A 14,895-nucleotide genomic window follows, 5' to 3' on the forward strand; every position below is an offset into this window, starting at 1 on the left:
ATGGGGGAGAAGGGAAGGAGTTGCCAATAAGGCCCAAGGCTTGCCAAAATCCTGTAAGTGAAGGAAACGAAACAAAATGCAGAGAATAGACAAGGAGAATAAGTGGCTAATTACTGTACGTCCCACTCAACTAAAAATGAAACACAGGCACAAGACATCAGAGAGGCACATATTGCATAGGCACATCCTGACAGCAATGACAAAACAGTGTAATCACAAACAGAAAACTAGGAGCCTTTCCCTCTTTGTTGGCACTGTTGGTTGAATGTATTCTAGCAGAGAGGCTGTTATTCTCCTGTCACTGCCAGTCCTTTTTCTTCCCCATGAGGAAAGAAATGGCTCAGGGAAAGCGTGACTCCAGATCCTGCAGGTTCCTTGTGCCTGCAGGGTCCAATTTATTTCCCGTGTGGGGCAGTGCTTCCCTGGCTCTGCCCTGCTCTGCCCAGGTGACAGGTGTGCTGTGTGCTCACACTGGGACGGGTGTAGGTTAAGTCTTGATACAAATTACCTGACAGAAATGTGGGGCTGCTGAGATATCCCTATTTTTTGTCATGCTTTGCTGTGTCACTGTGAGCAGGTGGCACCCCTTGGTGCTGGAGTTCATTGTGATTTTAAGATACAGCCACTGGGGGCTTTGTTAATTGTTTGAGAACCCTGTATAAAAGGCACAATACTTGGTCAAAGACTTGCGGTTTTTCCAGAATTTAGCTGATGGTTACCACACATTCCTGTAATTCACCAAACTGATTTGTTCTTTTCTGTTGCAGTGAATAATAACTGGTTTAGCAACCGGACACTTTATTATTTTAATCTAATTAAACCAGATATGGGCAAATGAAAGTATTCTTAAAGATATGACTGTAACTCAAGCTGGGGAGTCTGAACACTGCAGGTAATTACTGAACCCCTTTTGTATGTGCTCATCTCCCTCCTCTGGCTTGTACCTAGAGATGTGCACAAAGTAGAGTGCTCTCTGTCTATGGCTTTTTTTTTCTCACCTTTGGCTTATGGTCACAAAAATTGGCCATATAAAGCAAAAAATTCCAAGCAGAGTAGATTTGATGAAGGAAGGAAAGGAACTGCGTTTTATTTCCCAACAAATTCATGAGGGATGCATGTTGCCAAGTGAAACAGAAAGAAGGCACAGCTGGAGGCAATTAACCAGCTAGTTGGATATGTACTGGCTGGGAAGATTTGCAAAACTCTGCAAATTGCTGCAGTCCCTGCCTGCTCCAAGTGGCCCAGCTCCTTGGCTGGCTGGAGACATGCAGGGAGCAGCCTCACACACACTGATCCAGCAGCAGGAGTGGGTGCAAGCACAGCAACTGCATCAGGCTAATGAAAGTGCTCCTTAGGAACCTCTGTCTTCTTTTAAAGTGCCTGGAGGGTGATGCAAGAGTGAAGCAGGAATGACTTGCCTTAGCAAGTGAATGTTTTAGCTGTCGTCCTTTTTACAAAACACTGGTTAGACAGTGAATAAAGACAGGCCTCTCCATACTTGGCCTCTTTGCCTGGGTGAAGCCAATGCCTTCTCAGTTCTCTTTGCACTGGGTGAAGACCAGTCCTGCACTTCTGAGGCTCACTCAGTTCCAAGAGAGCCTTATGCTGTGCTCAGGGACTTAGTACAGCTGTATTCTAACATCATTAAATTCCTACTTGTGTCTCCAAACTGAGGAAAACAAACTTTTTTAATGAAACAATGTTTTAATTTGGGAGATTTATGAAAAAAAAATAGAAGTATTTTTCAAATTTCACATATTTTGTAGGAATAATTTTTCATTTTGATACAATTTCAAACAACAGTGCTGGTCATAAAAATGAGATGTTAGCAATACTGAAATCCCTTTTAAAAACCTCAAACAGTGGCTTTGAGTTTTGTTTTTACAAATTTGAATACAGAGCTCTGGGGAAAGGGAGCCTAGAAAAAGTAATGCAACACCAAAGCTGATCCCTTGGCTGGATGGAGCTTTGGTTGGCTTTTGGCTTGACATGGGGTTGAGAAGAAAGGGCAGGGACTGTAAAGCTGCCCTTCAGTTCTGCCAGGCTGCAAGACTCCAAACTTCCCTGGCAGCCAGCAGCCACTGGAGGACAGTGTCTTAGCCAACACTTCTCATTTTTAATTTCTGCTGCCTGGTGCTGGGAAAGGGACAAATGAGCTTTCACTCTGCTGCCAGCACAGCCCTGCTGTCCTTGTGCAGGAAGGGAATCTTCACAGGCCAGCTCCTCCAGCTTCCCGTGCTTTATCCCACTGCACAGCTCCTGAATCACCCCTGGGTATGCACAGCTTTCATCAAGTGAACAGTAGCTAATGAAAGCAGTCAAATTAATTATTAAACATAGCAAGAAAGCATCTTTATACTTCCTTTCTCTTGCAGGCTCCTTATATTTTGCCAGTGGAAAAAAAAAATCAGGGCATTTAGCCAGGTACTCAGGGAAGCTCTGCTGCAGTGCTGGGGGCAGGTGACACACCCTGCTGCTCTCTGGACTCACTAGCTGAACAAAAACAAGATTTATTGGAAAAAGTAACTAACTAAATGGGACAGGGATACATACAAAGGAAAGCCGGTTTATTCTGAATAAAAGTTATTTTGCAGGAATTTATTTACTTTAACTGATGCAAACTAAATTTGACTTCACCCTTTTCCTTAATTTGGCTTATATTGTCCAAATGCATCAAGGTAAACGCAGCTAACTTTTTATTCAAAATTTGTAAAAATAAGTGTCCTGGTATTGTTTTCAGCTGACAGATCATCTTGGTTTAGAATCATTTCTCTTCCAGCAGATGCTGGCAGGAGGAACAGCAACTCACGAGATGAAACATGAGAGTGAGAAGAAAAGACAAAGTACTTTCTGAGGAAAGATTGAGAAACTGTTGCTAAATCAGTCAGTACCTTTGTCATTCCAACAAGTAAAAGTGGGTTTTTGTGTTATTTGAGTATCAGATGTCTGTCCCAATCTTTATAAAATGCTCGCTTACTGACAAATTATAAATCCTGCAGCATCTTCTCATCTGAAAACTCAAATGATTAAATGAATACCAGCCACAACTAGAAGTGAAATGCAAGCCAGACACTCTGTTACCCAGAAATGAAAATAATTCTCCCACACTGTTCCCAAAAGTTTGAATAGATGATGAACCAAAGATGGATAATATGACATACCCAAAGGCTTGGCAAGCTTTGCATCATGTGGAACAAGGATTTGACAATTTACAGAGAAGTTCCTGCAATACTCTGTGCCCTGGGCAAAGAGCTTTCTGTGACATCCTCAGAGTTAAGAATGTCAAGTCCACTGATGGGAACATTGAGTTCTCTGCTAAGTCCAGTGGAAACTACTCTGTCTAACAGCTAAAATAAATGTTGCAGTTCCTCTGTTTCAATTTTTGATAGAAAAACATGAAGATATCTGGATGGTGTTGTTATCTGAAGCATAATTGCAGACAGGCAGTTAGGATTCCATGGGGTATTTTTGTCACCTTGTTTATTGCAGGCAGACAAACCCTTCCTTTCCAATGGCACGTAAACCATTATGTATTATCATTTTAGGCCAGGAAGTAACTGCAGCCTGTGGAGATAATTCTAAAGTAAAATCCTCATATTGAAAAAGAGAAAAAAAAAAGACCAAAAAAAAAAATAGGTATCTCAAAATCTTTTTAAAATAGCAAAAGCAGAGGCCAGGACAGGTGAGCAGTTTCTGTTTACTTGTAAAGGGCTGAAGACCATCTGTGGAGGAAGAGTCACATCACAACCCTCCTGCCAGGCTAGGACCAGGTTTGCCATGCTCTTTCCAACCAGCAAACTGCAGAGAACAACTCATAGACCCCTTTTTCCATCCCAGTGGATTTCCATGCAAATTTCCACTTGTTGGCATGGCAGACATCAATCCACGACACCATAGTGACACTGTGACTCCTGAAGCCTGGGGAGCATTCATGTGAATTCATGCTAAGAATGTGTTGCTGATTTGGGTGAAAAGTTACCAACCGCTCCTTGTCCCTGTTACTTGTCCCCTCTTTTCCTTCCCTATAATCATTTATGGCAGCTGGACACTTGCTGGCAGAACTGCATGTGTTCTGTCAGCAAACAATGAATGTGATTAAACAAAAATGTGATTAAAGCAAACAATCAAAGGAAAAATTAATCAAAAACTAAACAAGCAATAAAAATTGCTTATGAACATTTCCAAGATAAACTAGATAATTTTAATGGAACCTGTTCACAGACTGAGTATACGGGCAGGTTTGTTGGAATGGGAGCTTCCAATGGGAAGTAGCTGAGAAAAGATAGTGACAGTAATCTCCTAAGCAGAATCAGCAAAAGCCAGAGCAAGGAATGAGGGCAGCAAAGAAGATGATTAGGCAGAGGATTAAAAACAAACTGAGAAGTGGTGTTTCCACATTGTCCATAATTCATCTGTGAAACTCATTGCCATGGAATTTTGCTAATGCTTATATGATTTGGATATTAAAAAATAAATAAATAAATAAAGGGTGGGGCAAATAAAGGAATGAAAAAAATTTCAAAATCCTATTAAAATATATCTTAGACTCAGAAAGTTCCTGATCTTCAGATGGCTGGACATGGATGAATATAGCAAGGAATTGCCATTTTCTTCTCACCCTGTCCTGCAGCCCTACTGCACTTTTGCATTGACCTTTGCTGTTGAGGGAGGATGCAGGACTGGATGCAGCCATGGTGCCACCATTCTTCTGGTATCAGATTTCATGTAATCAGGTCTTGTGCTATTTTAATCTGCAATCACACAAAATAAAGCTATGAAAGTTCATGGAAGGTACTGGAAAAGTCTGGTTACCATCCTGAAACTGCTAAGCTGGCTTATACACACTGCAAATAAATTGTTATTCACTCTCCCCAATAGAGCATCCCCATTTCTGGGCTATTTTAAAGCAGGAAGTGATAGCAAATTAGCTCATATGAGGGTTTCTGTGATTTGGCCATTTAAGTGGCTTTTTCCAATCTATGTGTGTGCATGTATCATTTTGTTTATAATTTGCGTCCTTAATTACATGGAATGCTTAGAATAAAAAAAATGCTCTTTCTTACTTTCCTTAAATAAAAATAATGTGTTAGTTAATCTACAGAAAGTGTCCTGATTAAAAGAAATATGAAACTTCTGCTCTCTTAGTAGGACTAAATTTAGTCATTCTGAAATGTAGAATAGCTGCTGCATCTATTAAATATTATAATCTTGGTTATCATCCACTGAAATACATCCTTTTCCAGAGTTCTAATGGAAATATAACAAGATACCGAAAAAGAGTGTAAGGAAAAGGAAATTATGCTTGGTACTCTGAAAATTGAACATTTTAATGGCAATAGGATGAGGAGATGATGTGTATTGCAAAGGACTTTTCACTTGGATTATTTTTTTCTATAATTGGAGCGTCTTAAATGATATCATGATATTTAGTATGAGTAAAGCATGAGTAAATGTAGAAAAAGGACACAAAAAGACAAATTTCAAGCATTTGGCACTGGAGGAGCAGCACTGAAAAAATGAATTGACTCACCAAGGCTGCAGTCCAGCAGTTACCAATGTGCTGAAGTTCATAAGTGATTTTTTTCTAGTGGATCTATTTATAAATATTAGGCTGGACAGGATCCTGGGATCTTATAATAACAGGACTAAATTAGACTGCAGGATTCTGGTTTTCTAGTTTAGCTTTTATTACTACCTGAGTAGTGCTGCCATGAGTATTTACGGGAATATCAATTAAAAATTAGAATTAGCAGCACAGTTCCTTTTTGCTTCTCTGGATGCTGAGCAGTGTCCTGGACATTGTCACTGTGCACCCAGCAGCAGTGAGGGCCAACAACAGCTCCACATTGTCCATGGGCATCACAAAGGAAGGGTAAAATCAAAGGTAGACAAGTCGTGTCACTGTCATTTGATGATCAGCCAGCATTATTTCAATCTTATCCAGAGATCTTTGGTCATTTAACTCTGTTCTGTGTCCCTGTCCCCACAAGGTGGAACATTTAAAAGGATAAATCAGATACTTGAGAGATGCAGGCTCGTGTGGATGAATGTACTGAGGAGCCTAAGGCTCTTTGATTTCCCCGCGCCTTTGAGGGTCTGGATTGTAATGTTGACTGTCATCAGCTTATTGAAAATAGCAGAGAACATACCTCTTCACTAACTATTTTATTATCCCTAAATGCCTACTGCGGAGAAGAAAAGACAAGATAGATCCCCACAGGACTCGCCATGGAAACACTGATCCTGGGGGGAAAAAGCCACTCAAGATCAGTGCTGTCCACTCCATGCAAGTACAGAAATATTCTGTGCATTGTAGGAAAAAATGTTTGTAGGCGTAAGAATTGTAAGCACAAGTATCTGATCATCAGACACTGACAGGGTGGATGTAGCCATTAACTAATTAGCAACAGAATTTGCATAACCTGCAATCCTCAAATATTTTTTATTAATAAATTGATGGTCATCCAAATAGTTGCAAATGAATTCATTAGAAGAGATGATAGGATTATAGAGATAACCAAATGAAACTAAATATTTTTAGTAATTAAAACATTTTACCCTTATGATTACTCATCTAATTCTACTAGTGAGATTATTTTTGTCCAGTTCAGTAATAAAAAACATGACCTGTTACTATATGATTTTTTTTTGGTTTTTACTTTTTCTTTTATTGCTTAACTGTGCTGGAACATCTAATGACTTTAAAAAAAAAAAGCAAATTAATACATTAGCTTGTTAGTGGTTATCTTCTTAGGCAGGACTTGTGAAAATTTAGAGCATTTAAAATGCTCCAGCTGGCTGCTACTGTCTATTTTGACTGCTACAAAATTCACTCATATACACAAAATATTTCTCTTGTCCTTTGGTAATTAATAAGTTAGAAGTGCCAAAAAGAAAAAAAAAAAAAGAAAGGAAAAAAAAAAAAAGTAATCCTGTGCTCTAACTGTTGCTTTGGCACTATTATAACATGAACTATGAGCCTCTAAAAAGTATGAAATACCTTATTCTATGTTTAGAGCTGATTGTGCTATTTGTTAGTTGTGGCCTTGAAGTATTTTGATTTAATCTTAGAAAACAGGGCAGATCTGGATGAATTCCAGCTGAAGCTACAGGAATTGAAGAATTAAGCTACAGAACATAATGAAATGATTCAGTCCCATGCAAACTGATGAGCATCACTGTGTGTAATGGGATGTGTGTGTGGTTGTATCTGAGGCTGGTTGTATACCATTGATTACAAAAGTACCTTTTACACATAGTGTAAGATAATTACTTTGTATGAAAAGCAGACTATTTTAAAGCATTTATTTTAATAAATACATTTAGCACTAGTTTTCTGTATGTGGGTATATTGTTAGTGAGTAGTATTCAAGGCTAAAGCCCTCACCTTTGTGCTGATGCTGAAAACTATCAATTATAAAGCACCTAACAATGTTCTACCAATGAGCACTCTCTTTTAGTGGCACGTTCCTATTCCTCTCTTTAAAAGACAGATATTGCTGTGTGCAGGAGCACCAAGACTAGGGTACCATTGTTAAGGCTGATTAAGGGGAGGAGGAACTGTTCAAATTTTAGGGTTCTTTTCTTATCAGACATCTATTGAACTGAATAGCATTTTGTTTTACATCACACTTTTTATGGCCTAGGTATCTCAAAGCTCTTTACAAAACAGTCTGTTTCAATAATAAATATTACTAGAATAGTGAATGTGTAGGCATCTATTATGTGATCTGCAATAGCTCACATACTCTTTGACATTTGAACAGTGCATTTAGGGAGTAGGGTGATGGGAATATGTAAGATAGCTTTATTTGCAAGTGTTCAAATAAACGTTTGAGAATCTTAACACTGAAACCAAAAGCAGGAGGAAAATGTTTATCCTGCACCTTATAATTTGGTAAAACCTGCCTGGCATCCACCTGGATGCAGTGATACAGTTGGCAAGAAAAACCAGAGCAATAATTGTTCAGGGGAGGGATGGAGCTCTTGAAAGAAATAGTCTCAGCCTACAAACATCTCACAAGTGGTTTAAGACCATAGTGAAAACAATCCTCATCACTGAATTGGCTTTGTTAGAGTGGTGGACCTCAGACTGCATGGAACAGATCCACAGTTTCAGCTAATTTTGACTGTGCTCAAGGAGAAAATAGGAGGAGGCATGTAATAAATGCTGAGGAGGCAGTAAGAGACAGAAAAGGGGGAAATAAGAATGCTAAACAGTAAGGGATGTGTGCATCTCCTTCCAAAGCTGCTGGATCAGCCACAAACCATACTGGCACAGAGCTGTCCTCTGTGTCCTCAGTACAATTACTGCTCTGCTAGCAGAGACTGTACAACTGTAGGCATCTGCAGCTCAGCCACCACAGTCCACCAGAGTGCAAATCAGGGGAAATGGTAGAATCAGTAAAATCCTGTCTTGTCCCCAGCTGGAGGGCTTGTGGTGAGCTGTGGTCTTTCCTATGGGTATGATGTACAGCTGTGTGCTTCCTCTGACTGACTGTGCAGCCCAGGTGCATTTTGTCTTTCTTTTCTCTAGACTTCTGGCTATCTGTGCCCTAGCTGTCCTTTCCTCTAGTCAAGGTCTCTCTCTCTTCTTTCTCAACTTCCATGTGCTCTCATCTCCCTTTCAGCTCTTCTCTTCCCCCCCGCTCCTTCAGCCTGGACAACACTGCACCTCTTTTCAAAGCCTTTATTTTTAGAAGAAAATAAAATACATGAAATCTGAATTACTTCAAAACCATATTCTGGTGCTTTCTCTTGCTTCTCAGTTCCACTATTGTTGTTCAGACAGTGTATAGAGCACTATATCAAGTAATTGGGTATTATATTTTGGACTGTAGTTCGGGCACTAAAAATAGCATATTGGTGACCACTTTGTTCCATGTGCCTCCTTTATAAAAGGAGCTAACGGCACTTTTTCAGGTTTTCCATGTTGGAACATTAACTTCTAGCAGAGGTGCTATTCTTTTTGTGGTGAAAGCAAAATGAGTGTGAGCTGGGGATGATCATTGCTTCCATGAAATTTTGTGAAACTCATTGCCACGTGATTATCTTCTATCATCAGGTTCGTACTTGCAGGTTCAGGCTGACATGTTGCCACTGCTGTTGTTCAACAGTTACTTTGTTGTTCTACCTTTTTTTTTTTAATCCTGTGCTCTAAAAGACAGCGAAAGGCACTCACAAAATCACTTTCATTAAGACAACCACCAAGTCAGACACTGTTATCAAAGGCTGATGATCTTGGTGCTCAGCTAGAAACATCTCACAGGAGCCTGATTATCACAAGTGATAAGAAACTGCCTTCTGCCAGTCGTGCTCTGACAAAGTGTATCACCTGGACCTCCAAAACTCAAACCAAAAGGAGCCCAAAGCACGTGGTCACTTTTTGCAGCCTTCTCTGTGCTGCCCACACTCACGTAGATGATCCTCAGGACTGGGCAGTGGTTTCTGTCTCTTGATGGGGTAGCTGAACGTGATCTTGAGAAGTTGGCTTGAAGGCCTCTTTTTTTGGAGCATCTCTTCCTGTGCACGCCTTGCTGCTCAGCTGTCAGGGGACCCCTGGCACGTGCCTCTGTCTCTGGAAGTCCTGTGGGTTATTTCCCTGCTCACTTCAGCCTCGAGCTCCTGTGCACTGCTCCAAGGTGATCTCTTACTTCCTCACTGTTGAGAAGAAGGATGACCAGCTGACAGTAAAGCTGCTTGGTGCTGATGAGCCCTTGGTTTGTTACTGTGGTAAAACATACATCATTTGACAGCTGCTTGTGCATGGAAAGAAACATAGATGATTAACGGTTTCCTATCTTTTCTTGCTACTGATCTTCTTTGCTTCTGACAGATGAGACTTAGATGTCTTTTTTTAAGAGACAGAGAGAGAAAAGGAGAATATTTAAACTTGTTCTCACCTAAGTCTTTTATGTTATCCTAAGGACCTTATTTGTAGTAGAGATTTTTGTCTGAATTTCAGCTCTCCTAAAATGATGAGATCTGTCATTCAGCTTTAAAAGGGAATGTGAATTCTTCCCTGGCTGGATGATTTTTTTTTTTTTTTTTTTTTTTTTTGCAAAAGGGTATAATGCTAATTTTACTTATTCAGAAATTAAAATAGCAAACAGTTTATATGAGGTGTTGATAATTACCTATATTACTGTAATGCTGTGACAGATGTTGGCAAAAAGAGGCAGAAAATGCCTACAGCTGTGCACTCCATGACATCCAGTTTATACTCAGACAGAAGGCTAACAGATGTTCTGAACTGTCACTTTGCCTAAATGTTTTTAAAGTCTAAGGACCTGCTTTATAATTCACTAGGGCCTCATTTGGTTTCACAGAGGTTCTCAGAATTCCCATCTGTGACAATTAATGTCGAAGACTTTTATAAATCAACCCCTGTCCTTATTAGCCCTCTGCAAATAGATATTGTGTATCTGTATACTCCCGAGGCTTCTATTTTTTGTCACCTAGTTATTAATTTCTGTTACTTGTATATAGCATAACTCTCATTTTGAGAAGAAACAGATTTGGGTGACATGAATACAGCTCAAGCACCAGAGTCAAAAATTGCTGATAGAAATTCGAGTGACCTCAGAATACCTATGTTAAAATATTCTTTATTTTCTTGTTGAATGTTATGGTCATTTCTAAGGTGGCTGTGAATTGATAGCAACTTCAAGCTACTTGTTTTCCCAAAGGAAAATATAAATCTTGGTGGTATCAAAATAGAGAACTTAAACAAGAATGTTCTGCTGCCAGAGATATTCCTATTCCTAGAGAATATTTTTGCTCAGAAACAGTTAAACCATTTAAGGTGTACTTTAAAAAACAAATAAAGGTTCATATATTAAATTAAGCTCTTTAAATTAAAAATAAAGTTCTTATAAAAGTGATATATAGGTAATGTAGGCATGTAGAAAAACATTTAAAATGGCCATCTTCAAGCTCCACCCAAATTTTCCAGCATACCTTCAGACAGGTAAAAAATGTCTCTAGAGTAAAACAACTTAATACTTTATTGATAGTTGCCATTTCTTTTTAAAAGCTGAATTCCTGTTGTACAGTGTTTTAATAGTTTAAATATTGTGCTAACATAATCAGTGTTTGTCTTCTGTTCCCCAGTCCTGTATAGAAGCAGAACTCCAAATTGTACATCTTTCTGGGTTTGTTTCTAAATTACTCCCCACACTTAATTACGAGGATGAGAGGGATGCCTTATTCCTCTTTGTTATAGGCTAAGCTCTCAGTAATCCCAAACAAAAGAGCCAGTTCTGGAAGATATAGGATTTGCTAGCAGGATTATGGTCTCATAGATAATGATGTGCAGTCAGCAGAAGCGAAGCTTTATTTTAATTCAAATAAGCTAGTAAACAAACCACTGACAAGTCTGCTGGTGAGAGTAACTGGCTTCTGTTGCCACATTGGCAGCTAAATTATAGAAAATCTATTATACCCTGTTCACCATATGTTTAATTTAATACAGATACAAATTAAACTATCCACAGTGCCTATTAAAATGACAATACATATTTTTTAAATATATGAATGTTTTAAGATACATTCCCCTGACCTTAAGAAGAGCAGTGCTGATTTGGGAGACTACAGCAAAACACATGCTAGTCAACAGATTCTCTTCAACAACAACAGCAGTGATTTAAAAAAACACAGAATATTAATAGTACAGTTTTGTAACAGATAATGAGGTTAATTGGGGTGTTTTACCTTCTAAGCATCTGTTCTTACACACTTCACTCCCCCTAGGTTCCTGGGCCTTGCATTTGATAGAAGTGGTTGATATCTAATCCTCTGTATACTTTTTAATTCGGTGCCAGCTGCAGTATGAGGGTTTTGCCCTTTTCCTGCTGCAAATAACTATATTCCTCATTTCTGCATATTCTCATTTATTAATGGTCTTTCAAATAACCTGGATTTCTTGACCTGTCAGGAACCTTGGAATTGCTACTGTGTAATACTGTGGAGGGTTTCAAATCATGCAGAGGGATTCCTGCCCAGGGCCTGTGTTGTTCAGAGGAAGAAGTGTTGAGTACCATTTGTTGTGGCCCATTATGGACCCTGATTTGACTTGAGTTTTGTGAAAACAGGTCTTGGAGAAAAAATTAAAATAACAGCAGGCAAGGGACCCTGATTTGACTTGAGTTCTGTGGTCGTTACAGTGAAAACAGGTCTTGGAGAAAAAATTAAAATAACAGCAGGCAAATGTTGTGAGAGTCTAACTAAGTGTGGGTGTTTCCAAATAAATTGAATTTACCTCATAAAGTCAGTAGGTCGCTGCAAGTGATGGGGATCAGCAGATGTTACTGTTGTGAGGTGGTGATGGGCTACCTGAAACTTTATTGAAACCATAGAGAAAGAAATTAACTTCCCCAAATTCACCCCTTAAATGAATGATGATGAAAAAAGTGCCAGTCAAAATATTCCAAGACAAGAGCTCTCTGGACTTCCCTGGGGTCCTCCTGCCAAGATTGGAGCTCTCCTTTCCAGCTCTAGTCTGCTCCCAGCAGCAATAGGGATGCAATGAAATTGTAAGTTTTGTGAAGTAACTTGCTTGGAGGTTGTGAATTGTCACTCTTCACGGTAATGTAGTCAAAATTCAGCATTCAAAATTATGTTTCCCACAGTATTTAAGATGTAAAAGAGCACATGCAAATGTCATGTGAACATGTGGAAGTGTGTGTGAAGGGAGTTCCTGGCTCCTATAAATGTGCAGCAGTACACACCAGGCCCCAGACTGTATTTTATCACATGTACAATGTATAGCATGTGCATGGGCATGAGATGTGCAGTGTAAAGTGTGTATGTACCGTGTGCACATGTATGCTCATTGTATGTTTATTTTCATTTCGTTTGCCAAAACACCTTCAGAATCTACATATATTTGTAATGTAGACATAACATACACAGAAATTTAAGAGTTATTGCAAAAAAGTGTTACTTATTTGATAAATTCATCTTTAGTATGTAAAAAAATGTCTGGTTCCAGAGAAAATTGACATCTAAGGAGTTGAATGTATTAAAGTATCAAATATCTGAGAGATATTGGACAAAATAGAGAATATTACTGGTGCTGTACTTTCTGGTCTTCTTCCCAGGACAAATTTATCTTATACCAAGTGGTCATCTTTCACTAAAGGCTTATTTAGCACCACAGCTACCCACAGCAAAGTTATTGAAATAAGTGTTGAGGTAATAAATGAGAGGGCTCTTTCACAGCAACCATAAAAAAAAAAAAAAAGAAAAAAAGAAAAGGTAAACAGAAGAAAACTCTGCAATTTTAGGAGGCGCAGGTAAAGTTCTTCCATGGATTTCCATGCAGCAAAAGGCCTGCCTGCCCTGCAAACCTGAGAGCCGCTCTTGTGCGCTACGGTTTCTTTGCTTTGGGGTAGATGGATTTTCTCCCTTCATATCCCCGAGGGCTGGGGGCAGCAGCCAAAACCACCCCTCCACCGGAGTGTGCCGAGCGCTCCGCGGGGCTGCAGCGCGCTGGGAGCGCGTCCAGCCTCGCCGGGTGCGCATCCCTGCAGCCCGCACGGGCACCGCACCCCCGCTGCCGCTCACAGCCTTTTGGCTAGAAAAGCATGAGCGTTGCTAAAGTGAAACGACAGGCTGAGAACTTCTGGAAATAGATGGGGAAGCCGCTTCTCCCAGGAAAGGAGCCCCGGAGGACACGGCGGGAGCGAGCGGGGCGCGGGGGATCCGCGCTTCGCACCCGCTAGGCTCTGCGCGGGGCTCGGCCCCCGGGCAGCCCGCCGGGATTCAACTTTAACCCTCTTGCCAGCGAGCCAGGATGCGAAAGAAGGGCTTGTCCCGTGTGGTGTGAAGCTCAGCTCCTCCGGGGAAGATTAGCCCGGGAGCGCGGCGGAGCCAGGCACAGGCTGGGGCTGAGCAGTGGCACTGCGGTCACGGCAGGGGCAGAAATATTGGCTGGGGCGAGAAATAGCAGCAGCAGCAGCCTATCTTCCCACTCTGCTTTGAAACAGCTTCAGTGCTTTGTCCGGGGTTGGAATTCCAAAATTCTGATTTTTTTATTTTTTTTCTGGACGCAGTGTTGGGTCAGGCGCTCAGCCCCTCTACGGGAGACCGTGTCTGGCAAACACCTTACTGGTCTGTTGGAATATGCAGCCTAGAGATATATCCATATCTAGCCAATTTGGAGTAATCCGTTATTTCACCTATGCACCTGGATGCAGGTGGTCTGGGTTTGGATGTTTTCTTTTGTTGGGGGTTATTTCCCCAAGCCTAAAATGAATTGTGAAAGTCAAAATCTAAGACGCTCATTTTCCCTCCCCGTGGCATTGGTCTAGGCATAGCGATATAAGGGTAGCAGTGGCCGTGTGGGAACCCAGCCCATCTCAGACCAAGGGCGAAAAATCCCTGTTGATATGCGAATTTCTCTCAGAGCCCTTCCAATATGCGGCTCACTTTTTTTACTATTGTTTGTTTGTTTTTCTTTCCCTCCAGAAAGTCTTAGAAATTGCTGCAAAGCGTTATAAAGTTGTAGCTACCCGGTCCACACACGGGTGATTTCGTTTCTGGTTATCTGCAAAATGAGCTTTAAGCCAATTTCGTGCTTCAGGCTAAAGAGAGGGATTCGTATTTCCCTCCTAGATGCGTGGCATTCCTGGAATCTCTTTGTCAGCTTGCCGTAGGATGCTGCTGTAATTTGCCTGGAAACTCTCTCCAAAATTTGTGTACAGCGGTTGAGAACAACGTAAGATTTCTGAGCCGGGTTGTTCTCTCTGGAAAGAAAAAAAAAAATCATCTTTCATTGATAAGTCAGTATTAAACTATTCAGAGCCTGGTTCCCATTTATCCCAAAGAACCACCGTAGGTTCAAAGTACATATTTCCTACTAATCTCTTTCCTTCCTTGCCCTAAGAAATAAAA

The sequence above is a fragment of the Passer montanus genome, unplaced genomic scaffold, assembly GCF_014805655.1.
Source record: "Passer montanus isolate IOZ18808 unplaced genomic scaffold, ASM1480565v1 scaffold29, whole genome shotgun sequence".
Taxonomy (NCBI): domain Eukaryota; kingdom Metazoa; phylum Chordata; class Aves; order Passeriformes; family Passeridae; genus Passer; species Passer montanus.